General features: G+C 43.7%; 1 protein-coding gene and 1 non-coding gene across 2 annotated transcripts in view; one reads left to right on the top strand and one right to left on the bottom strand.

Annotated features, from left to right (window-relative positions):
* LOC126456648 (cyclic nucleotide-gated cation channel) overlaps positions 1-25,187 on the top strand; it is a 1,140,961-nt gene that overhangs the window by 698,479 nt on the left and 417,295 nt on the right. The gene's annotated exons all lie outside the window — the stretch shown is intronic.
* On the bottom strand, positions 13,762-13,836 carry Trnat-ugu (transfer RNA threonine (anticodon UGU)). The gene has a single exon. It is a non-coding gene; the product is annotated as a tRNA-Thr (tRNA).

The following is a 25,187-nucleotide window of genomic DNA, read 5'->3' on the forward strand; positions in this document are numbered from 1 at the left end:
TTGAATCAGTTTCTAGCTTTTAGAATGTTGTTATTGCTGTCTTTTGCCGTTCTCAACACTGGCTCTCTATTTACTCCGTGACCCCCAGAAAGTGATTTAATAAAACTTGGAGCCAGTAAATAGATATCCTAGTGCCCACTTTACCTGAGAATGTTCTTATAGCTGCAGCTTATAGCTCTGAGGAATTAGGAGATTGTCCGGGATTTCTAATCAAAAACGGTTTTCCAAAATAGTTGAGTATATTCTGAAATTCACTAATAAAAACCACAAGTATCCCTACAACCTAACTAACAGAGCAGTTCAGAGTCTAATGCGCTGATGCAACTATAAATGTCCGAATTAAATGTTAAAAGAATGCTCGCCATAATTTGATGAAAATACTTCATCAAACGCCACGCTAAATTTTTGGTAGAATGTCTGTCCCGCGACGGCACGTGAAAATACGACAATACGCAAACTGAAGCTAGATAATGAAAATCATTCCAGAATTAACACTTCACATGAAATGTTTTCATGGTTCCGCGTATCTCTAGTAACTTAATACGGCACCCGAGGCTGTTTGTAGCAGATACACTGATGCGACGCGACTACCGACACAGATGGCGTGTCATTCAGCGTCTGGAGAGAACTGGGGCCTTGCTTCCTCGCGCAGTGTTCTTATATATAAAGCCGCGGTGCGGACGGCTGAGGGAACGCCTGATTAAATCCGCTCTCCCGACTAGCCGCTGGGCTAGTAACGCACCACTTCAAGTTACATAATAATTTATAGCTTCTTTGGCTGATGGCCGAAGAAGCTCTTAATTTAAACGTGCATTCAGCACGCAGGTAAGTATTGATAATAAAATTTTGACGTGGCTAAGTTAAATACTTTGGGCGAGAGAATTAATTAAATTACACTGCATGCAGCAGATGAGCTCTGAACTGTCCCTCTTGAGATGCGCTATCGCTATAATTTTATAGGTATTCAAAAGAAACTTTACACATCTTCATAGTCATAGCGGACCTCCAACCTATTTAAATCTAAACATCCTAGCCTTATTTATTAGCCTACTTAATCTATCTTGCTTCCTTCAGTTTTGAGATGAAAACCAGAAAATCATGAATTTCCACTAAAATCTTAATTTGTGAAATCCAAAGTACTGTTTTTATTAAATCATTATGAAAGATGAATCTAAATATAAATTTTGAAGTCTCTAGCTCTTTTCTGTTGCGCCAATGATTTTTCCAGAAAAACGTCCAAATCTCGGAAATGGCTGAAATTATCGAACTGATTTTTAACACACATTAATTTAGTAATATTCCTGACATGCTAGAAAAGTTTTAGTTCATTTGCTTGACTTTTAAGGTATTGCGCAACATTTATGACGTCAGATCTAGTTACAGCAGACTGGCTGGCACATAATGGAAACTGATGTGAATTTACTACAGCGTGAGTAGGCTGCTTCCCTACACCTTCAGTTTAGAAATGGAGTTGAACTTACGAGGGTTTAAGTCAGGGGCGTGCAGTAACTGGTATAGCACTTAGCAGCACCATAAGCCAAACAAATCAGCAACAGCTTGCACTGTACGTGCTTGATAATTGTCCTGCAAAATGATGGTCAGGTCAAGCAGAAAGTTTCATCACTTCTGTCTCTATGCTGTTAATTTGGAACATAGCCTACAACCAGCTTAGAGACAGAAGTGATGACCCTTTCTGCAGGACCTGACCATCATTTTGCAGGACAATGCTCAAGCACGTACAGTGCAAGCTGTTACTGATTTGTTTGACTGATGGGGCTGCTAAGTGCTATACCGCCTACTGCACTCCCCTAACTTAATTCCTCGTAAGTTCAACTCAGTTTCTAAACTGAAGGAAACACTTCATGGCATTCGCTTCAGAATTGCTACAAATTCGTCGGGCAATAGACCACGCCGCTCGAACTGTCAACACAACTGGCACTACTAAGAGTATCCTATGACTTCCACATCGCTTATAACGGGTTACACACAATGCTGGTGACTACTTTGAAGGTCAATAAAACTTTGAAACACGTATCTGTTTTGTACGAGCTGTAAAGAAATAGTTGCCACTATTAAAGTTCTAATACTCGTTTAATATACTTATACATATGTTCAAAATATTCCGGAACAAAATGTTCACATGTGTGTGAAATCTTATGGGACTTAACTGCTAAGGTCATCAGTCCCTAAGCTTACACACTACTTAACTTAAATTATCCTAAGGACAAACACACACACCCATGCCCGAGGGACCAGCCGCACTGTCCATGACAGCAGCGCCCGAGACCACTCGGCTAATCCCGCGCGGCTTTCCGGAACATCAGCAATTTCGCGCCAATAGCGTGTTGGAGCGAAATGCGGTAAGCACGCGTCCACACGCCTACGTTTAATGTGCAGCTGCCGGAAGTTTCGTTGTTGTATGTCTGTTTCTTATTGATCAGTGCTGTATTGACTAGAACGCTGTATCGTATAGTTTGCGAATTTCGTTGTGGAAGAGAAAGAGAAGCAACGCCTCTGGATTAAATTTTGCATGAAATTCAAGTAAACCGTTACAGAGACACACCAAATGATGCAGGAAGCCTACGGTGATGAGATCTCAAGCTGCACTCGGTGTTAGAATGGCTCACACGGAAATGGCCGGACGAAAGTTAAAGATGACCTCGTTCAGGACGCCCTTCGATGTCTACCGACTTCGCTCATGTGAGAAACGTCAACGAAATTGTGCGTACTAATCGAAGACTGACTGTCCGAGAGACTACAGAAGAATGTAACGTTTCAGATGGAACATGTCATGAAATTTTGACACAGCATCTTGGAGCGCATCGTGTTGCCGTCACGTTCGTCCCATGGCTCATGAGTCAAGACCACAATGACCTTCACCTCGCAATCTGTGAAGACCTTTTGGCTGTCGCAAATGGGAACGAGATGTTCCTAAAGAGAATCGTAACTGGTAATGAAACGTGGGTCTACGGTTATGATGTTGAGACCAAATTTCAATTTTGGGCCGAGAAAGGTTCTCCAAGACCAGAAAAGCTCGCCAGGTCATGTTAAATGTCGAAGCCATGTTGATGATTTTCTTTGGATTTTAAGGACTAGTTCATCATGAATTCGTGCCACATGGACAAACTATTAATCGGTGGTACTATCGGGACGTGTTTCAACGCCTGCGAGAAAATGTCAGAAGGAAACGGCCTAAAATTTGGCGAAAAAATTCATGGTTCTTGTATCAGGACAACTCACCCGCACATTCGCCGCTGTTGGTGCGTGACTATTGCACGAAAAACGAAATCACTGTGCTGCCTCCGTACTCTCCAGACCTGGCCCTGTGGACTTTTTTTTTATTTCCAAATTTGAAAACCCCGGTTGAAGGGACGAAGATTTGCAACGATTGACGAGATAATAGAAAATTGGTAGACAACTCTTCACGCGATCGAGCAAGAGGCGTACCAAGACTGCTTCTGGAAGTGGAAACGGTGTTGGGAGTGGTGTACCAACTGCAGAGGAGAGTATTTTGAAGGGTACCATGCATAATAAGCAAAAGGTAAGCATAGAAAAATTTTGTGGACAAAGTTCCGGGATCTTTTAAACAGACCTCATATATAAGAAAGTGACAGTACACAATCAGCTGGAACCACTGAGTGACATCTTTGTCTGTCATCAAGAAATAGAATAGGTTTCAGCTACAGATAAATAGGACTGTGGACTAATACCATTATCAAGTAGGACGTATAAAATTATAAATGCTCTCATTTTTAGGTATAAGAATTAAAATAATATTATATCAGGAAAAAATTAACATTTCAAAGGTATATAAAACTTAAATATTGTAGACTACTCATGTCGACGGGAGAAAGGGTTTATGGTTAAGAAACTTCACCAAAAGTATACATTCGCTGCTGTTGAAGGGACAAATTAAGTAGTAAGGATCTCTTGGTAGAAATCTGTAGATATCAACAAGCTCTAAAACTTTTAAAAGGCTGAAAACTAGGGTGATGTTTTGATGTTCTACAGGAGAATACCTATGTTAAGAAGCCCTTCTTGACGTATAACTGCAAAAAGGTATAAACACATTCCATTTCAGTTTAATAGAACAGCAGTTTATTCATCGCTATATATTAACAAAACTGCTTCACTGTAATCAGTTGTTGGTAGTACAGCTAGAAATGGATGAAGAAGAAATGGTACGTAAAAACATATGATTGTAGCTGAAACACTTCAGATTAGTTTTAGGAAAAGAATTATTATTTCTGCCGGGATAACGGATTGGAATCAGTGAAAAGAAATCATGTTTTCATCAAAATAGTTTGTACTGACAGGAAGAAATACTTGTTAAAGCTGTAATCACGAGACTTGCTAAGATTAGAGATAGAATATTTTGACATAGGAGAATCAAGATTTCACAGGAGGTTCGTCTCGTTAAGGACGATGTTATAAGCTTCGCTTTCACAAAAAGTTACATTCTCATAGAAATTGTGGTCGATAAAGTCTATACATATTATCAAATTAAATTCCTCCGCATCGTTTTCCTGTCCGTGTTGAGGCTAATCTCAGGAGCTGCTGTAGTGATTTTGATACGATTTTCTCTAATAGGCAGACTGTTCCACGAGAATGATTTTTGTATGTGCTTTATTAATGCTACGTGAGGCAAGTCGCCAGGACGTAGATACTTATTTCTTCCCCTGCTAGTATATACTTTCTTTTATTCTGGATTTTTCTGTTATTATCATGCACATCCGTATTATTTCCTTCACTCTGTAACCCACATATTGTAGTACATACTTAGTCACTTCATTATTTCGATAATATTTCATCATAAATATTCCTGTCTATTCTTAAACTTGCTTAATGAGTATTTTTGCAATACTTTCTGCCGTTTTTGATACAGACGAGGACAAACAAACAAAAACCTGTGGTAGTGCAGCTTCCTGTTCCAAACCTACTCGTGAGATCAGTTCTCAAGCCACTTGTAACAGAAGAAGCTGTGTTATAGCCTTGAGCAACGTAGTCAGAATGTCTCGGAGTATATACGGAAGAATCTGAAACGCACAAGAGGCCCTTGCGAAGTACCACTTTTTTATTTGCATAAGAACACAAGATTGGACTCTCATCCCGAAATCTGAGAGCGCCCGAGAAGTCTGTATGCAGGAGCTACTCGGCGGAAATTGAGTTGCTATTTTACAAAGGCGATGCTCAGCTGAATAGCCGGACTCTCTCTTAGCAGAGGGAGGAGAACAGAGCATCCCGGCGCGGGTCTTTGTGCACGTGGAATTCTGATAGGCTTGGCTCTCCACCGTAACCAGCCTCCGTCTCTATCAGTGGCGGCAGCCTGTGGAGCTCTTTTCGTTTTGCTCACGGCTGAAACAAATAGCGAGGCATAGGTAATGAAGAGTTACAGATCTCATGGAACACGACATTACTTTCATTTTACACCTCACTGTTCTCTACAAGAACATTTTCTTCGTAACTGCATTTCACGTTTCATTCTTGCTACTACCCAAACACATTAATAAGCAACTGAACTAGGTACAGCCAACTAGTACCATGTGCGACATATTCCACCACGGTGACGGAAAAGACATATGCACGAAACACCGAAAGGGTGAGGGAGCTATTTTCATCCATGCTGCTTAGCAGCCGCCCACTAGTTCGAAGACTGGTAGGAGCTGGTAACAACACGCGCACGTGTTGCTCGATGGCGTCCCAGATGTGCTCGTCTTGACTGAGATCACGCCGCCTGGGAAGAATTAGAAACTCTCTCGTGTGTACTGAATGTTGCTCAAATCATTCTGACACGGTTATGGGAGCCATTGCAACGTCTTGCTGAATGTACAGGTTACGTGCGTGGTGCCACGGTTGAAAAAACGGTTGCGGCTGTTACGACAGTAGATCCCCGCGTATTCCGCCAGTGAGAGACGATAACAGACACCGTACGTGTCATCCAAATATCCACCAAATGAGGATACAGGCACCAACTGCCGGAGTGGTGCGCTATTCATAAGAGGGATGCGTTACTTCTTGCAGTTTTCGATGCACTCGCACGCTACCATCAACTGTGTATCGACACGCACCACCACTCCAATACAGCCAACTTCCACGCCCCAGAGCACTTGTAATAATGCCAATCTCTGTTCCCAGTAATATGTCGTCAGTAGAGGCAAATTGCCTAATGATTCGTTTCGCTGATGTCCGCCAACAGACGCTAGACAGTCGACGACGCCCTATCAGGAATGCGGTTTGACCAGGTAGGTGCTTATGGTAGTACCTGTTTTCTAAATGTCCTGGGAAGTGACTTGCCATTCGCGTTGACGGTGATATGTGGAAAGAGTACCATTGGCTCCATGGGATTTGTCTGAAAATACGAGGTCGTCTGGGTTCTCAAGTAGCTTGCCCTTCGGATCTCGGACACACGTGTCCAAGTGATGCATGTCATCTCCGTGTGGCTCGCTGTGGGCACTAGTGGGTGTTTCTTACTGCTGGCCATTAGATAATGACGCCACTCTTTTAAAGAGGGTCTTTAATACAACGTTATTCCTCTGGATTGATGTCAAAGGCGCTCTGCGGAGTATGGGCTGGTTACACTCAGATTTGGACATCAACAGTTTGGTAGCTGGAGGGCAGTGCCGTAACCTGAAACAGATATAAAACACTTTTACGTTTGATGTACGTACTGGTCATAAAAAGATTAATACAACTGAAATCATCGGCTCCTTGTTTCTGCATAAAATTAAATTGTGTAAGCAATAAGCAAAGTAGAAGGAACGGAAACTCGAAGTTCCAGAAGTTGAGCGTCTGCCGTAGGATGCAGCCAGCGACACTTGAAATTAGCTTGAGCAAGTTCAGAGATCTCCACAGTGCAGATAACCTAAGGAAATGACACAAATTGTATCACCTGTCGTCGAGAACGGCTGACAAAGTAAAGGCCGATTTTCACTGCACGTCAATGCAACTGAACGAACGGCAGGTGTGTTCACATTAGACGGAGCGTCAACATAACGTCCTTCGCTTAGCAAATTGGAAATTTGTGGTAAAGACTATGGGACCAAACTGGTGAGATTGTCGGTCCCTAGGCTAACACACTAATTAAACTAACTTACACTAAGTTACGCTAAGTAGAACACACACCCATGCCCGAGGGAGGACTCGAACCTCCGACGGGAGTAGCTGCACGAACCGTGACAAAACCCCCTAGACCGCACGGCTACCCCGTGCGGCCCTTCGCTTAGCCCAATACTGAACACTGAAAGTGAGGCTATGAGACGCCTTGAAACAAAAATTTGGATTACAGTGTATGAATCAAAGAACCAGCAATGATGATGTTTATTAATGACCAAAGCGTACTTAACAGCAGATGTGCTTGATAAGGTTTTTTTTTTATCTTATGGGACTTAACTGCTAAGGTCATCGGTCCCTATACTTACACACTACTTAACCTAAATTATCCTACGGACAAACACACGTATTCATGCCCGAGGGAGGACTCGAACCTCCGCCTGGAGATAAGGTTTGTAAGGTAAGTTAACAAGTGAAACAACAGCAAAAAAATCGTCTAAACAATTAGAAATATCGCCTGTCTCTTTAGCGAAAATATTTAAATAGAAACATATCAAACAGTGTTTATAAGTTAGTACACAGAGCCTTTTACCTTACCCATAGTGTTTTGTTTTTCTAAGCACCAGACAATGTCAAAACAACTCTTTTTTTCTCCTTCGATAGACTTAACTTTAAAAAAAAGTTACTTAATGAAATTTGCTTAATTAGTTTCTGCTCTTATTCACACACATAGTGTAGACATCTCCTTTGTTCAGTTACAGTAAAACCCAAATCACTTTAGATATCTGCCCCACTTGAAGAAGAACACTCACTGGAAGAAATGTCCAAGTCGTCATGGAACATAAGCAATGTGTCACGCAAACTAAGCATACTAATCATCACAATCATCATCATTTAAGACTGATTATGCCTTTCAGCGTTCAGTCTGGAGCATAGTCCCCCTTATAAAATTCCTCCATGATCCCCTATTCAGTGCTAACATTGATGCCTCTTCTGATGTTAAGCCTATTACTTCAAAATCATTCTTAACCGAATCCAGGTACCTTCTCCTTGGTCTGCCCCGACTCCTCCTACCCTCTACTGCTGAACCCATGAGTCTCTTGGGTAACCTTGCTTCTCCCATGCGTGTAACATGCCCCCACCATCTAAGCCTGTTCGCCCTGACTGCTACATCTACAGAGTTCATTTCCAGTTTTTCTTTGATTTCCTCATTGTGGACACCCTCCTGTCATTGTTCCCATCTACTAGTACTTGCAATCATCCTAGCTACTTTCATATCCGTAACCTCAACCTTATTGATAAGGTAACCTGAATCCACCCAGCTTTCGCTCCCACACAACAAAGTTGGTAGAAAGATTGAACGGTGCACAGGTAACTTAGTCTTCGTACTGACTTCCTTCTTGCAGAAGAGACTGGATCGTAGCTGAGCGCTCACTGCATTAGCTTTGCTACACCTCGCTTCCAGTTCTTTCACTATGTTGCCATCCTGTGAGAATATACATCCTAAGTACTTGAAACTGTCCACCTGTTCTAACTTTGTTCCTCCTATTTGGCACTCAATCCGTTTATATCTCTTTCCCACTGACATTACTTTCGTTTTGGAGATGCTAATCTTCATACCATAGTCTTACATTTCTGATCTAGCTCTGAAATATTACTTTGCAAACTTTCAATCGAATCTGCCATTACAACTAAGTCATCCGCATATGCGAGACTGCTTATTTTGTGTTCGCATATCTTAATCTCACCCAGCCAGTCTATTGTTTTCAACATATGATCCATAAATAATATGAACAACAGTGGAGACAGGTTGCAGCCTTCTCTTACCCCTGAAACTACTCTGAACCATGAACTCAATTTACCGTCAACTCTAACTGCTACCTGACTATCTACGTAAAGACCTTTAATTGCTTGCAAAAGTTTACCTCCTATTCCATAATCTTGTAGAACAGACAATAACTTTCTCCTAGGAACCCGGTCATATGCCTTTTCTAGATCTATAAAGCACAGATACAGTTCCCTGTTCCACTCGTAACACTCCTCCATTATTTGTCGTAAGCTAAAGATCTAGTCCTGACAACCTCTAAGAGGCCTAAACCTACACTGATTTTCATCCAATTTGTCCTCAACTAATACTCGCACTTTCCTTTCAACAATACCTGAGAAGATTTTACCCACTATTATGTAAATTAAAGGTGGAAGTGAATAAAGGGAAAGGAAAGGGAAGAAACTATTCATAACACCTGCATCGGGACCTTTATGTGGAAACAGCGGCTTCGATTGAAAATGTGTGTCGAATCGGGATCCGAACTGGGTATTTTTCTTGCAGACTAGACATTCGCGTTAACCACTGTGGCACCCGAAACCAGTGTTTGTCGGAATTTCGCGGCCTCTCTCGGCCGACCCACATTCCCACGTAGCCCCACCCATCACCCAGTCATCGTCCATGTCCTCCGTGCTCGCTACTTTAAGTTTCCTGCAGGAAGCCGAACGTACTTGTGCATCCGACCTGAAGGTGATGTATTCAATACAGGGGTGAAATAACAGAATTCTCGCATTTATGTAATTGATTTATTTCGATGTGCAACGAATCCACCACCTTCAGTGCAGATCCACTAGCTCGTTCGACCTGAGGGAATCTCAAAGGAGCTAGCAGCGAGGACAGGAACGGGAAATGCGGATGGGTGGCGCTAGGTGACGATGTGCGTCGGCCGACTGGAGTCCTGAGATAGTACGTGAAATTGACGTAAAAGTGGTCTCCGAGTGGTGCAGCGGTTAATGCAACTGCTAAGTAAGGAGGAGATCCCGAGTTCGAATCCCAGTCGCCTACACATTTTCATTCCCCGCCGTTGCTTCTGCATAGAAGTCCCGATGCAGCTAACATCAATAATTCCTTTCCTTCTCTGCTTTTTCCTATCGTTTCTCCCCTGTCCACCTGTGGTGCCACCGCCAGGCACCACACTTGCTAGGTGGTAGCCTTTAAATCGGCCGCGGTCCGTTAGTATCAGTTATTGCTGACCGAGCGCTGCCACACGGCAGGTCTAGTCTAGAGAGACTCCCTAGCACTCGCCCCAGTTGTACAGCCGACTTTGTTAGCGATGGTTCACTGTCTACATACTCTCTCATTTGCAGAGACGACAGTTTAGCATAGCCTTCAGCTACGTCATTTGCTACGACCTAGCAAGGTGCCATAGTCAGTTACTATAATTACTTCAAGGATGCATTCTGAACAGATAATATTGTGAATCATGTGGCGTCAAGAGCGACGTTCATCATTAATGGATTAAAGTTAAGTATCAAACTAATTACGTCCGCCTTCTGAATTCTAATTCCTTGTCATGTTCCAGACCTCACGTCAGTATAGTTCTTCCCTCCAAACGCCAGCCTGCGTGAGCTAAAACGCGTGCATTTCAGCCTCCACTAGTAACACGGTGTTGGCTCTTTTGCCAACACAAAACCACCTTCTGTTTACATAGTACATATTACAAATGCGGATTCCCCGTGGTGTCAGTTCTTTTGCATATGTCCGAAAGAACATACACCATATACTGATATAACTGACCAATAAAGCCGGCCGGCCGGTGTGGCCGAGCGGTTCTAGGCGCTTCAGTCTGGAACCACGCGACCGCTAGTGCTCAGAGCCACTTGAACTGAACAATAAAGACCAAGAAGACGCAAAAGCACAAAATCCACTAGTATAACTCGAGGAGCGCGGTGAAAATGGTTAACTTCCGATGTTAGCCGACCACACCGCCATCCCACCGCCAACGTAAACGTCGAAACATTCTTCCCAGAAACATTGACCTTGCCGTCCAATTCCATTCCGTCCGGTTCCATTGACTGCATGTGTGAATGGCACTGTTTGAAATGCATTGAGCGAAGTGCTGGCGTTCCATTCCGTCCCGTACATTAGGTCAGGTGTCAATCGACCTCAAAACTCCCTTGGCAGTACAGCGACAGTGGCAATGAGAAGACGATGGAACAGCGTGGCGACGTGCAGTATAGCGTCTGACGGTATCCTACCTTGTAGCAGAGAATACATACAGGGTGAGGCATAATAAAGAGCGATTTTTAAAAGACTGTTAAGTAAAAACACTTCGTTAAATGTTTTCTATTTCATAATCTTAAAATACATGAAAAATGATTTTCCTGCAATAGTATAACATCCGTTATTTTTTGAAGACAACTCCGGTAAGATGGCGACCGTTTAGATGCACAAATTCCTCCAGCGTGACCTTGGAGTGACTCATCACATCGCGCAACATTTCCAGTGGAATCTGAAAAACTTCCTGTCGGATCCGCACTCTCAGGGTTTCAGTTGTTCGAGGAGGGTTATCTTGATTTTCAGATAACCCTACAAGAAAAAGTCACATGTTGTGAGATCCGGTGAACGAGAGGGCCATACAGTATCCCCATTTCGGGAGATCACATGATTTGTAAACAAACAACTGACAATATTCGTGCTTACTCGAGCAATGTGTGAGGTTGCTCCGTCCTGCTGGAAAAACTTCTCATCGTTCACTTCGTAGTGTGCAAGTCGTGCAATAAAAATGTTTTCCAACATGTCTGCGTATTTCGGCGAAGTCACTTACACAGCATTTCCAAGGCCATCTTCAAAAACTTATGGCCCTATGATCCATAGTGAATACATGGCGCACCACACAGTAACTTTCGCGGAGTGTAGTGGCTGGTGATGCGGTTCTCTAGGTTTAACATCACTACAAAATCGCAAGTTCTACTTGTTCACATAGCTGGAAGGATGGATGTGAGCTTCATCACTCAGCCACAGACGGTTTACAATGTCCTCGTCTTGGTTAGTCATGTTCTAAAATTCTAAGTAGAACCGTCTTCGGCTCACATAATCTGTTTCCTTAAGCGCCTGGATCGTTTGGATTTTGTAGGGGTGAAAAATGTTGGTGTAAATTTCTTCTTACCGTTCTGTTTGAAATCCCAAATGTAGCGCTGTGCCGGCCAGATGAGCGACTAGGGCTTCTGTCAGTGGCAACTCTTACACGTCCGATGTTTTCAGGCATGCGCACAGTTTTTGGTCTCCGAGTTTTCTTCTTTGTCGTTGACGCCGTCTCTTCAAAGATCTCAACCCACTTTTTAATCGCACAGGCAGATGGAACCGGCCGATTTCGATAACGTTGAAGTTGTTGCGGAATGCAAGACGTGCTAGCTGGTACGAACTACCGTTTTGATAAAATGGTTTGACGCCGTACACATATTGCTGTGGGGTCCAGCGCTCCATTATGACTAAATGCTATTTCGCGCCAAACGTGACTGACGCTTATCCCCTCTATCTCTCTCCGACGCAGCTTGATTCGTGCGTTTATTAAAATCGCTCGATATTATGTCTCACCCTGTATTTGTTGCAGCCAGTATCTTAGACTAAAAATTTCTCCTTTATGCGATACTGTATCTACATTATCCACTTCTGGATGTTTTATCAATTATTTGACAAATACTTCTTATATTTTGGAAAACTTTCCTTTCCTGAATTTCTTTCCAGTAACCTATATTTTCGTACTATTACCTAGTACAGATTTTAGCAGACCATTCCAGATGCATTGCTCTTTTGCAGTTTACTGTTTTTATGTATATAAAATCTGAATTTATATTTAACAACAGCACTTGCTACTGTCTCTGTCTGCCATATTTCTTTTGACAACTCTTGTCATCAACATTCAGTAAGTCCCTTCTGTTGAAAAATTATTCACGAACCATTTTGTACCTCAACATTCAGTTACCACCGTGGCCTTTATAGAAGATGAGAGCCAGTTTGCACTGTGGCTATTTTCTGCGTCATTATTCTGTATTAAACAGAGCGTATAAACACAACAGATGACATTTAAGCGTCAGATTCCTCATCAAAAGTAATAAGCTGATTCGGGCATGCTTCTGGAATGTGTTAGTTTCTACGATCCAGACAGTTATGACTTACTATCTCATGTATGTACGTTGTTATTTGGATGAGGTATGATGACTAGAACGCCATGATGGCATGTTCTTCATACTTGATGGCCCGCAAGTACATTTTAGTGTTTGTGATCATGCACATTGCACTAGACAACTAATTCGTAGCGGTGGACCCCGGGCTCTACAGGCAGCTGACAAAAATCGCTTTCTGTGTGATTTTGTTCAAATCGACAGTTTACATATAATTCAGCAATAAAAAGCTGCTTTCGATCTGGCGATGAAAGCATAAGAGAACGCCAGTAGCGTTTGGCATTCAAAGAAGGGCGGTCGAAAATTCGCAGGCTTTTTTTATTCACAGAAGAGCGTTACCAAACTATGAAAAACCTAAACTGGCATACGCTTGAAAATAGAAGTCAATTATTTCACGAAAGCCAACTGACAACGTATGAGAAACAATGTTAAGTGAACAGTCTCAGATCTACTTCAGTACCGTAAATGTCGTTCCTGTAAGGTCAATGAAAACAAGATTAGACTAACTGCTAACATTCTTACTGGGCTCCATACGCGATTATCCTAACATGTGGTACAATGCTAAGTACCATCTGCGATGCACTACACAGCTTGCAGTGTACGCGTATCTATATGAAGATAGTATGTGTTCTTTCGGACACGTCCTAAAGAACAGATACTATCAGTGACCATGCGGCGGTCTAGATTGAAATGATAATTAAATCAAAACCCTACGCTGTCGACAGGCGTTGATATACATCAATGGGGACAGTTGAAAATGTGTGCCCCGACCGGGACTCGAACCCGGGTTCTCCTGCTTACATGGCAGACGCTCTATCCATCTGAGCCACCGACGGCACAGAGGATTGTGTGACTGCAGGGATTTATCCCTTGCACGCTCCCCGTGAGACCCACATTCGCAACTTAATGCCCACACACTCCATTCGTAGTGCCCCTGACCATTACACTCATTATTCGCCGCAGACCATCGTACCGAGTCCCGTAAGAGTTCGGGCAATACGTGTGCATCCGCACAGAAGAAGAAGGTCAATGGCCGGTTAGCCTTAATTATGTGAAGATGGTATCTGTTCTTTCGGACATGTCCGAAAGAACGGATACCATCTTCATATCCCGGCAGTACTCTCAGTGGCTCAGATGGATAGAGCGTCGGCCATGTAAGCAGGAGATCCCGGGTTCGAGTCCCTGTCGGAGTACACATTTTCAACTGTCCCCGTTGATGTACATCAACGTCTGTCGCCAGCGTATGGTCTTGATTTAATTATCATTTCACGCGTATGTATGTTGATGTAGTACATTTGAGAGTGTTCATTCATTGCAACGGAGAGCTGAAGCTTCCTGTCAGGCGGAAAGTGGAGAAAAAAATTGGAAATTTGTGGTAAGGTCTTAAGAGACCAAACTGCTAGGGTCATCGGTCCCTAAGCTTACACACTATATATTATAACTTAAATTAACTTACGCTAAAGACGACACATTCATCCATGCCCTAGGGAGGACTCGAACCTCTGACGGGTGCGTGGGGGGGGGGAGGAAGGAGGGGGGGGGGGGGGGGAGCCGACTGACCGTGACAAGATGCCCAGACCGCGTGGCTATACCGCGTGGCGAAAGTGGAGAGTTTGAATAATTTATGCTATGTATATTCTGTGCGATGTCGAACGGCATGGCTATTTTCTCTGGCGCCAGCGCTCTTGTTCTTGGATATGTGGCACTGGAGGCGGCAGAGCGCGTTTGTTGTTGGATGGAGCCCACGGGAAATACGGGCCCCGCAACGAACGTGTAAAATCACACTAGTTAGCTATATCAAGATACATCACGAATGCTCAGCAACGTCCAGTGCAGAAATAAAATCAGTATGTAAATGAAGAAATACTCGCTAAAGTTTTTAAATTTTTTATGTGTTATCGAGACCTGGAGTTCATTCAAAGTGCAGTTTTGAAGTACTAATAGTGACTTGCTCTTCACTGCAGACATTCACTGCAGCTCCTAAGACCTCTAGAGTCACCTGCTGTGACGTATGTCACAGGGACCCTATGTCTGGTTGGCCCCATTGCGGGAGATATGACCGCCGTAAGCGCTGCCATCGCGCAGTCAAGAGAGCCCATTGACGCCGTGGGCCAGTCTGCTGTGCTTGAGCCAGCAGCGGAGGCCGCTGTAATTGGCGGTTAACACGTCATGGTTTACACTTGCTCGGCATCGGCGTGGCTAGTCGGAGCGGTCATTTCTTGAAGAGACACGAACAAGGCTGGTATGAAAGGAGCCAAGTCCAAACGGCCTGGCGGAGTCGGTGGACTGGTACTGGACGGACAACGATCAGTACAGAAGGCGGTCGTGTGGACAGCAAGCTCCGGCCACGCACACAGCACTGTAGTGGAAGTGGGGAACGGCTTCAGCAGATTGCGAGGAGCACAGTCGGAGTGCGTTCGGTGTTAATGTTGCTAACCTGCCTAGCTTGGTTTCAAGTCGAGTCACAATGTTTTGTACAACAGTGTCAAGATACATTGGGTGCTGCCAATTGTAATTCACTGCGCTATGGAAATTTGCGAGAGCTGTCTAATGCAGACAGAGCACGCAATAGTGAATGATATGTCGGTAAGCGGTTCTATTTATCAGTAAACACTACACACGCAACTGTACTAATCAAATAAGACTTTCTGTTACAACTGTTCTGTTCTCTACACAGTTATCTTAATTTGTGCTCCAGTCTTGTTATTTTCGAACCAGTGGTTCACTTTAGTGTAGTAAAAATTATTATAGAGGCATATGTTACACGTTTTTCACATGAGTATTTTGATTGCTGATTATTTAAACCTAAGTATGGATAGTGGCTAGTGCTGTTAGTAGTTATTCAGTAAGGAGTAGTTAGGGCATATTCTCAGGCATGAAGGGACCACCAGTTTAGTATTGGAGGGCAGCGTGGAGGGTAAAAATCGTAGAGGGAGACCAAGAAATGAATACACTAAACAGATTCAGAAAGATGTAGGTTGCATTAGGTACTGGGAGATAAAGAACGTTGCACAGGGTAGACTACCATGGAGAGCTGCATCAAATTAGTCTCTGGACTGAAGACCACAACAACAACAACAACAGTGGCTGTATCACGTATTCTGTATCCTATATAAGTTGCTGAAATTTTGTTTTTGTGGGGATCCACAGCTTCTAAATGCTTAATAAAGGGAAACATGGTCCATAATAGACTGCAATGTAGGCAATGTTTGTTTAAGTCATGCGATTACCCAATTTCGAATACTCGCCATTTTCAAGCATAATTACACGTAAAACGTTTATTACTCACGTGCTTGAAAACAAAAAGTCGTCGAAATTAGTTAATCGCACGATTTAAATAAAGATCGTCTGCATTACAAGCTACTTCTACATTATTTACTACATAAGTTGACTATTTTCTAGCATAAAGACTTGCTAGTGACATAACTAATGTTAACTGTTATGAAGCTTTGGTTGCGCATTGCAGGACCCGGGTATTTATTCTGTACAGTTTATTGTTATTTCAAAGAGGATACTTTGTGGTTTTGAGCCCTGCTAAGGTTTATTCTGATTTCAAAGAACTAATTGTTACGCCAAAGGAATTTATGTTTTGTATATTGATATTCTGCATGTTAAACAATTATCAAAACTGAGCCCACGTCTGCACAGCCACCAGCCCGAACACCACTCCAACTAAATCTCACGTACCAGTTTATATAGCGCAAAAACGAGTTCGTTAGTTAGTCAGTTAATTAGTTTCATGTTCCTCATATCATTTGCACGATAAATTGGAATGATGTATGTTCACACTGCAAATTGCTTTCCAATTATGGCGATATGTATGGTGTTTGTTTCCAAATTTTAATATGCTCTCTGAGAGACATTTTATATCACTGGGCAACTGATGAAAAGTCTTAATTGTGGCACTGTACGACCCTTTGTGTGCTAAAGATAACCTCAGTATGAAGTAATGAATATCATTTTTCCTTCTGGTGTTATAATTATGTACCGGTACGTCACTGTTCCTTTTGAACTGCAGTGGATTATTTACGACGAACTTCATGAGTGAACAAATATACTGTCAAACAGTACCCAGAATGCTCAACTACTTAAACGGATGTCTACAAGATGATCGTCGATGAGCACCACATATCATTCTTACTGCGCCCCTCTGAACAACGAACGTTAGTTCAGTTGACTTACAGGTGTAATACTCTCGTAATGCTAAAATTAAGTAGAGGGTATTTCCAAAATATCCTTCTCATTTCGAGATGAATATATCTTCTGCATTTATGAAGATAGAAGCGTGGAGTGAACTGTAGATTGCGCACCGAATCTAAAAGTTTACATCGGCACCAGTTATAATTTATCGGGTCAGATGGTTATCAAATGGTTGAAATGGCTCTGACCACTATGGGACCTAACTTCTGAGGTCATCAGTCCCCTAAAACGTAGAACTACTTAAACCTAAGTAACCTAAGGACATCACACACATCCAAGCCCGAGGAAGAATTCGAACCTGCGACCATAGCGGTCGTGCGGTTCCAGACTGTAGCGCCTAGAACCGCTCGGCCACCCCGGTCGGCAGATGGTTATCAAATGGTGTTTACTTAGTGCAGCTAACTCGCTCGCTTATTCATTAAGGAGTGTGCATTGTATCGAGATACCGATAATGCAGAATAACGAGGCGTTTTACCTTCACCATTTCAATAGGTATTACTGAGATCCATCTGCACGTAAGAGCACTTCTTAACAACGAGTTACCCCAATGATGAATCGGCCGTATGGAACTTGCATACCTTGCATTGCACCACAGGCCACCAAGATCGCCTGTCCTCATGATACAATAAGTGATATATTTTGTAGAGCTTAGTGTGAGACTCTGTCAGTGTGCCTCTCCCTCAACGTCGTCGGCTATACTACGATGCTGCACAGCAATATTACTGAAAGCGATGTCTCCCGATATGAACGCAGAAGTAAGGGACGGTTTTGACAATCGCGTGGATGTTTGTCGTGCGTTCGGTGGAGGATACGTTCATCTTTCAGTGAAAGGCAAATGAAAATTTTTGATCCTAAACATAATTTTAAAAAGTGTCTCAACGTTGTATGTGCGTGTACGTGCAGGTTTCTGTTGTTATTGTTGTGGTCTTTAGCAGCTCTCCATGCTACTCTATCCTGCGCTTGGCTCTTCATCTCCAAGTAACTACTGCAACCTACATTCTTCTCAATCTGATTACTGTATTCACTTCTTGGTTTCCATCTACGAATTTTACCACCCACACTTCCCTCCAATACCAAATTGGTGATCCCTTGATGCCTCAGAATGTGTCTATCAACCGATCCCTTGTTTTGCTCAAGTTGTGCCACAAATTTCTTATCTCCCCGATTCCATTCAGTAGCTCCTCATTAGTTAGGTGATCTGCTCATCTAATCTTCAACATTCTTCTGTAGCACCACATTTCGAAAGTTTCCGTTCTCTTTTTGTCTAAACTTTTTATTGTCCTGGATTCACTTCCAAAGAAAGCTACACTCCGTACAAATACTTCCAGAAGAGACTTCCTAACACTTAAATCAATATTCGATGTTAGCGAACTCCTCTTCTCCAGGAAAGCTTTCCTGGCCATTGCCAGTCTACATTTTGTGTCCTCTCTGCTTCGGCCATCATCAGTTATTTAGCAGCCCAAATAGCAAAACTCACATACTACTTTCAGTGTATCGTTTCCTATCTAACTCACTGACCATCACCTGATTTAATTTGACTATATTCCGTTTTCTTGTTTCACTTTTGTTGATGTTCATCTTGTATCGTCCTTTCAAGCCCGTCTCCGTTCGATTCAACTGCTCTTCCAAGCGTTTTGCTGTCCCTGAGAGAATTACAATATCATCGACAAACCTCAAAGTTTTTATGTCTTCTCCTTGTACGTTAATTCCTGCTCCAAAATTTTCTTTGATTTACTTTACTGCCTGCTCAATTTACAGACTGAATAGCATCGGTAACAGTCTACAATCCTGTCTCACTTCCATCTCAGTTACTGCTTCTCTTACATGCCCCTCGACTCTGATTACTGCCATCCGGTTTCTGTAAAAGCATTAAACCTGCCATCTTTAGAATTCCAAACAGTATATTCCTGTCAAGATTAACAGAAGTTTCCTCTAAGTCTACAGACAAAATTGTTAAAATGGCTCTGAGCACTATGGGACTTAACATCAGAAGTCATCAGTCCCCTAGAACTTAGAACTACTTAAAACTAACCAACCTAAGGACATCACACACATCCATGCCCGAGGCAGGATTCGAACCTGCGACCGTAGCGGTCGCGCGGTTCCAGACTGAAGCGCCTAGAACCGCTCGGCCACACAAGCCGGCTAAGTCTACAGATTTACGGTACACCGCTGCAAGAAGGAGGGTAAGTTCCTTCGCGTACTTCGTGTAAAATCGAATTGCTATCCCATCAGGTCCAGCGGCCTTTCCTCCTTTGAGCGATTTTAATTGTTTTCTATCTCTCTGTCATATATTTCGATATTTACCGTTTTCTCATCTGTGCAACAATCTAGAGAAGGAACTACAGTGCAGTCTTCCTCCAAAGCTGTTTCACAGAGGAAGACTGCACTGTAATTCCTTCTCTAGATTGTCGCACAGATCACAAAATGGTAGATATCGACATAGATGACAGAGGGATAGAAAAACACTTAAAATCGCTCAAAAGCGGAAAGACCGCTGGACCTGATGGGATACCAGTTCGATTGTACACAAAGTACGAGAAGGAACTTGCCTCCCTTCTTGCAGCAGTGTACCGTAGGTCTCTAGAAGAACGTAGTGTTCCAAAAGATTGGCAAAGGGCACAGGTCATCCCCGTTTTCAAGAAGGGACGTCGAACAGATGTGCAGAACTATAGACCTATATCTCTAACGGCGATCAGTTGTAGAATTTTGGAACACTTATTATGTTCGAGTATAATAACTTTTCTGGAGACTAGAAATCTACTCTGTAGGAGTCAGCATGGGTTTCGAAAAAGACGATCGTGTGAAACGCAGCTCGTGCTATTCGTCCAGGAGACTCAGAGGGCCATAGAGACGGGTTCCCATGTAGATGAAGTGTTTCTTGACTTCCGCAAGGCGTTTGATTCATTTCCCCACAGTCGTTAAATGAACAAAGTAAGAGCATATAGATTGCCAGACCAATTGTGTGACTGGATTGAAGAGTTCCTAGATAACAGAACGCAGCATGTCGTTTTGAATGAAGAGAAGTCTTCCGAAGTAAGAGTGATTTCAGGTGTGCCGCAGGGGAGTGTCGTAGGACCGTTGCTATTCAGAATATATATAAATGATCTAGTGGATAACATCGGATGTTCACTGAGGCTTTTTTCGGACGATGCTGTAGTATATTGAGAGGTTGCAACCATGGAAAATTGTACTGAAATGCAGGAGGATCTGCAACGAATTGACGCATGGTGCAGGGAATGGCAATTTAATTTCAATGTAGACAAGTGTATTGTGCTACAGTGTAACAGGTCAGTAACTGGAAGCAGTTATTTCCATAAATTATCTGGCAGTAGGCATTAGGAGTGATTTAAAATGGAATGACCATGTAAAATTGATCGTCGGTAAAGCACATGCCAGACTGAGATTTATTGGGATAATCCTAAAGAAATGCAGTCCGAAATCATAGGAAGTAGGTTACAGTACACTTGTTCCCCCTCTGCTTGAATATTGCTCACCGGTGTGGGGTCCCTACCAGATGGGGTTGATGGAAGAGATAGAGAAGATCCAACGGAGAGCAGCAAGCTTCGTTACAGGATCATTTAGTAATCGCGAAAGCGTTACGGAGATGATAGATAAACTCCAGTGGAAGACTCTGCAAGAGAGACGCTCAGTAGCTCGGTACGGGCTTTTGTTGAAGTTTCGAGAACATACGTTCACCAAGGAGTGAAGCAGTATATTGTTCCTCCCTACGTATATCTCGCGAAGAGACCATGAGGATAATATCAGAGAGATTAGTACCCACACAGAGGCATACTGACAATCTTTCTTGCCACGAACAGTACGAGACTGGAATAGAAGGGAGAACCAATAGAGGTACTCAAGGTACCCTCCGCCACACACCGTCAGGTGGCTTGCGGAGTATGGATGTAGATGTAGGTGAGAAATGCTATAAAAGTAGATCTTCCTGTACTTATCCTATCTTCTAAAAGATGTCATAGGTCTGTATTGCCTCACACGTTCACTGGCCGGTGTGGCAAAGCGGTTCTGGGCGCTTCAGTGTGGAACCTCGCGACCGCTACGGTCGCAGGTTCGAATCCTGCCTCGGGCATGGATTTGTGTGATGTCCTTAGGTTAGTTAGGTTTAAGTAGTTCTAAGTTCTAGGAGACTGATGACATCAGATGTTAAGTCCCATAGTGCTCAGAGCCATTTGAGCCTCGCGTGTTCCTACATCTCTCCGGAATTCATACTGGCCATCCCCGAGACCGGCTGCTACCAATTTTTCCATTATTCTGCATTTTGCAACCATTACTTATTAAATCGATAGTTCGGTAATATTCACACCTATCAGCACCCGCTTTCTTTGGGATTAGAAATTTTACGCACAAAATATAACCTATTGAATCCAATTGTGCTTTCGAAAATAAATACTGTGTAATCCTCTGTGTAGACTAACATTTACTCCAAAGTTTCTGTCTTAATTCATGTAGAAGGTGTAACATTATGAAACCAGATAGACTCTCTCTATTAGGAGATCTATTCTGAAAGAAATTTCTTCCAAGTATTCATCTGCATTTAGGCGTTTTGCTTTGGACTCCATGTTTCAATAGGGTAATGTCACCTGAGAGGGATTCTTCTGACACCCAGTACTTTCCACAAGGACATATTCTCATTAACAGTGTGACACACCTGTCTGAGACGATGTAGCGGTGGGCGAGTATGCCTTTCGCTGACTTCCGCAGAGGGATTCCCCACAGGGAGAAGGTCGGGGGCGCCGGATTAACGGTGCGCTGCCCCTGAGGATGTGGCGGTCAGGGTGTATAACCTGCGGTGGGCGATAAGGCGCCGCTTGTGCCACGAGAGCAATCAATACCGCAAGGCCGGCGGCTGTAGGCGGCGAGGCGCGCCGCGGCGTGCATAGCTGGAGGCTGGAGGCTGGAGGCTGGAGGCTGGGGGCTGGAGGCTGGAGCCCGCCCTCAGATAACAGGTGTCCCGCCCGCCCACAATTATCTGATACCGAGTCCCCGGGGCCGGGCGGCGGCGCGGGCACTTATCACTTCTGCTCTGCTGCGCGGACCACCCAGTTGCGTTTCTCCTGGCCGAACACCATCCATTGGTATCCATCGGCTCTCCACAACCTTCTTTCTTGAACAGATAGCTTCAAATCCTTACACGTACTAAAGCACTCTTCTTGAACTATACATATACTACTGGCCATTAAAATTGCTACACCAAGAAGAAATGCAGATAATAAACGGGTATTTTTGGACAAATATATTATACTAGAATTGACGTGTGATTATATTTTCACGCAATTTGGGTGCATAGATCCTGAGAAATCAGTACCCAGAACAACCACCTCTGGCCATAATAACGGCCTTGATATGCCTGGGCATTGAGTCAAATAGAGCTTGGATGGCGTGTACAGGTACAGCTGCCCATGCACCTTCAACACGATACGACAGTTCATCAAGAGTAGTGGCTGGCATATTGTGACGAGCCAGTTGCTCAGCCACCATTGACCGGAAGTTTTCAAATGGCGAGGGGTCTGGAGAATGTGCTGGCCAGGGCAGCAGTCGAACATTTTCTGTATCCAGAAAGGCCCGTACGATACTTGCAACATGCGGTCGTGCATTATCCTGCTGAAATGTACGGTTTCGCAGGGATCGAATGAAGGGTAGAGCCACGGGTTGTAACACATCTGAAATGTAACGTCCACTGTTCAACGTGCCGTCAGTGCGAACAAGAGGTGACCGAGACGTGTAACCAATGGCACTCCCATACCATCACGCCGGGTGATACGTCAGTATGGCGATGACGAATACACGCTTCCAATGTACGTTCACCGCGATGTCGCCAAATATGGATGCGACCATCATGATGCTGTAAACAGTACCTGGATTCATCCGAAAAAATGACGTTTTGACATTCGTGCACCCAGTTTCGTCGTTGAGTACACCATCGCAGGCGCTCCTGACTGTGATGCAGCGTCAAGGGTAACCGCAGCCATGGTCTCCGAGCTGATAGTCCATGCTGCTGCAAACGTCGTCGAACTGTTCGTGTAGATGGTTGTTATCTTGCAAACGTCCCCATCTGTTGACTCAGAAGTCGAGACGTGGCAGCACTATCCGTTACAGCCATGCGGATAAATTGCCTGTCATCTTGACTGATAGTGATGCGAGGTCGTTGGAATCCAGCACGGCGTTCCGTATGACCCTCCTGAACCCACACATTCCATATTCTGCTAACAGTCATTGGATCTCGACCAACGCGAGCAGGAATGTCGCTATACGCATAAACCGAAATCGCGATAGGCTACAGTCCGACGTTTATCAAAGTCGGAAACGTGATGGTACGCATTTATCCTCCTTACACGAGCCATCACAACAACTTTTCCCCAGCAACGCCGGTCAACTGCTGTTTGTGTATGAGAAATCGGTTGGAAAGTTTCCTCATGTCAGCACGTTGTAGGTGTCGCCACCGGCGCCAGCTTAGTGTGAATGCTCTGAAAAGCTAATCATTTGCGTATCACAGCTTCTTCTTCCTGCTGGTTAAATTTCGCGTCTGTAGCGCGTCATCTTCGTGGTGTAGCATTTTTAATGTCCAGTAGTGTAGTATCTGTTCAGCACTTTCTCTCATTTTGCAGTACCAAAATACTACTGTGAAATGCTTCCCATAATCTTTCGTTTGGTAGTTATCTGACACACGCGAAAATGTAGGTACCCCTTTCAACTGCCGGCCGCGGTGGCCGAATGCTTCTAGGCGCTTCAGTCCGGGACCGCGCAACTGCTACGGTCGCAGGTTCGAATCCTGCCTCGGGCATGGATGTGTGTGATGTCCATAGGTTGAAGTAGTTCTTCGTTCTAGGGGACTGATGACCACCGATGTTAAGTCCCATAGTGCTCACAGCCATTTCAACCATTTGAACCTTTCAACAAGTGCTCCTCCGTTTTTTCGTTATGAAGATATTCATATAACCGCTGTGCAACAGAACTAAATTATTTTCCCTAAACGCCCTAATTGTCTCCAATTGTGACACAAAAGTTTGAGGCTTTTGTCAATGGTGCATACAACCTGCCCCTGCAACGCTGCAAAAGCATGACACCTTGTGATGTCAACTTCGGGCTGCGTGAATAAAGTGGCAAAGGGTCTCTGTAAGACCACTCAGTCCAGCAACATTCTCGGTGCCATCCGCCCTCCTTTGCTGAGTACCGTAACAATGTACCCGTGCCGACAGAACTCATGACAAGAGTATTAGGCTCCTGCAGGTAGGCTACGCTGGTGCTGTGGCGACTGTTACTAAGCAGATATGTTTGTGATCGTGTTTCCAAGTTACTGCTATGTTAGTGACAATTTGTGAACAGTGACCAAGAGATCCACGGAAAAGGATACATCGCAACACATCACAACGAGACTGCCACGCCAGAAGAACAAAGATGACCACAGCATTTGCGAAAAGACTATGTAACATCAGTATGACCTTACTGTTAAGTTGTTTTTGTAATGCCATTTAGCCCGAAGATGAGGTTTAACCCTCGAAACATGTCGCTAAATAAATAATACAACAGTTGACAAAATTTGTGACTGGTAGCGGTAATTTAAAAACAAGAAAAAAAACTGTACATATGCTACTAAGCTGTGCAGAATCGGAGGTGTGGCAAAGTAATTGCCTGTCTGAAAGCGCCTAGGACTGCGTTACAGGTTGTCTCTATTCATGTATATCTTTAAAAATGCTCAACAAAAGCAACTGCATTGAGGGTGTTACTAAAGTGAGGCGTCTTAAAAGAATTCCTTCCCTTTTTTCACACTCGTGTCAATATCGCACCCCTCTGTGATCACTCCACAGCAGGCCGCATGCAGGAGGGCTGGAAAAGCATAAGTACCCTTTGCTGCTTCAGATCACCCTCAAACTTCATCGAGTGGTTTCGAACAATTCTGTGGTTCCACCTTTGTACATCGGAGCAAAACTTGCGCTTGCACTACAATCCAAAGGTGTGTGACCACGTTC

This window comes from Schistocerca serialis, chromosome 2, assembly GCF_023864345.2.
Source record: "Schistocerca serialis cubense isolate TAMUIC-IGC-003099 chromosome 2, iqSchSeri2.2, whole genome shotgun sequence".
NCBI lineage: Eukaryota > Metazoa > Arthropoda > Insecta > Orthoptera > Acrididae > Schistocerca > Schistocerca serialis.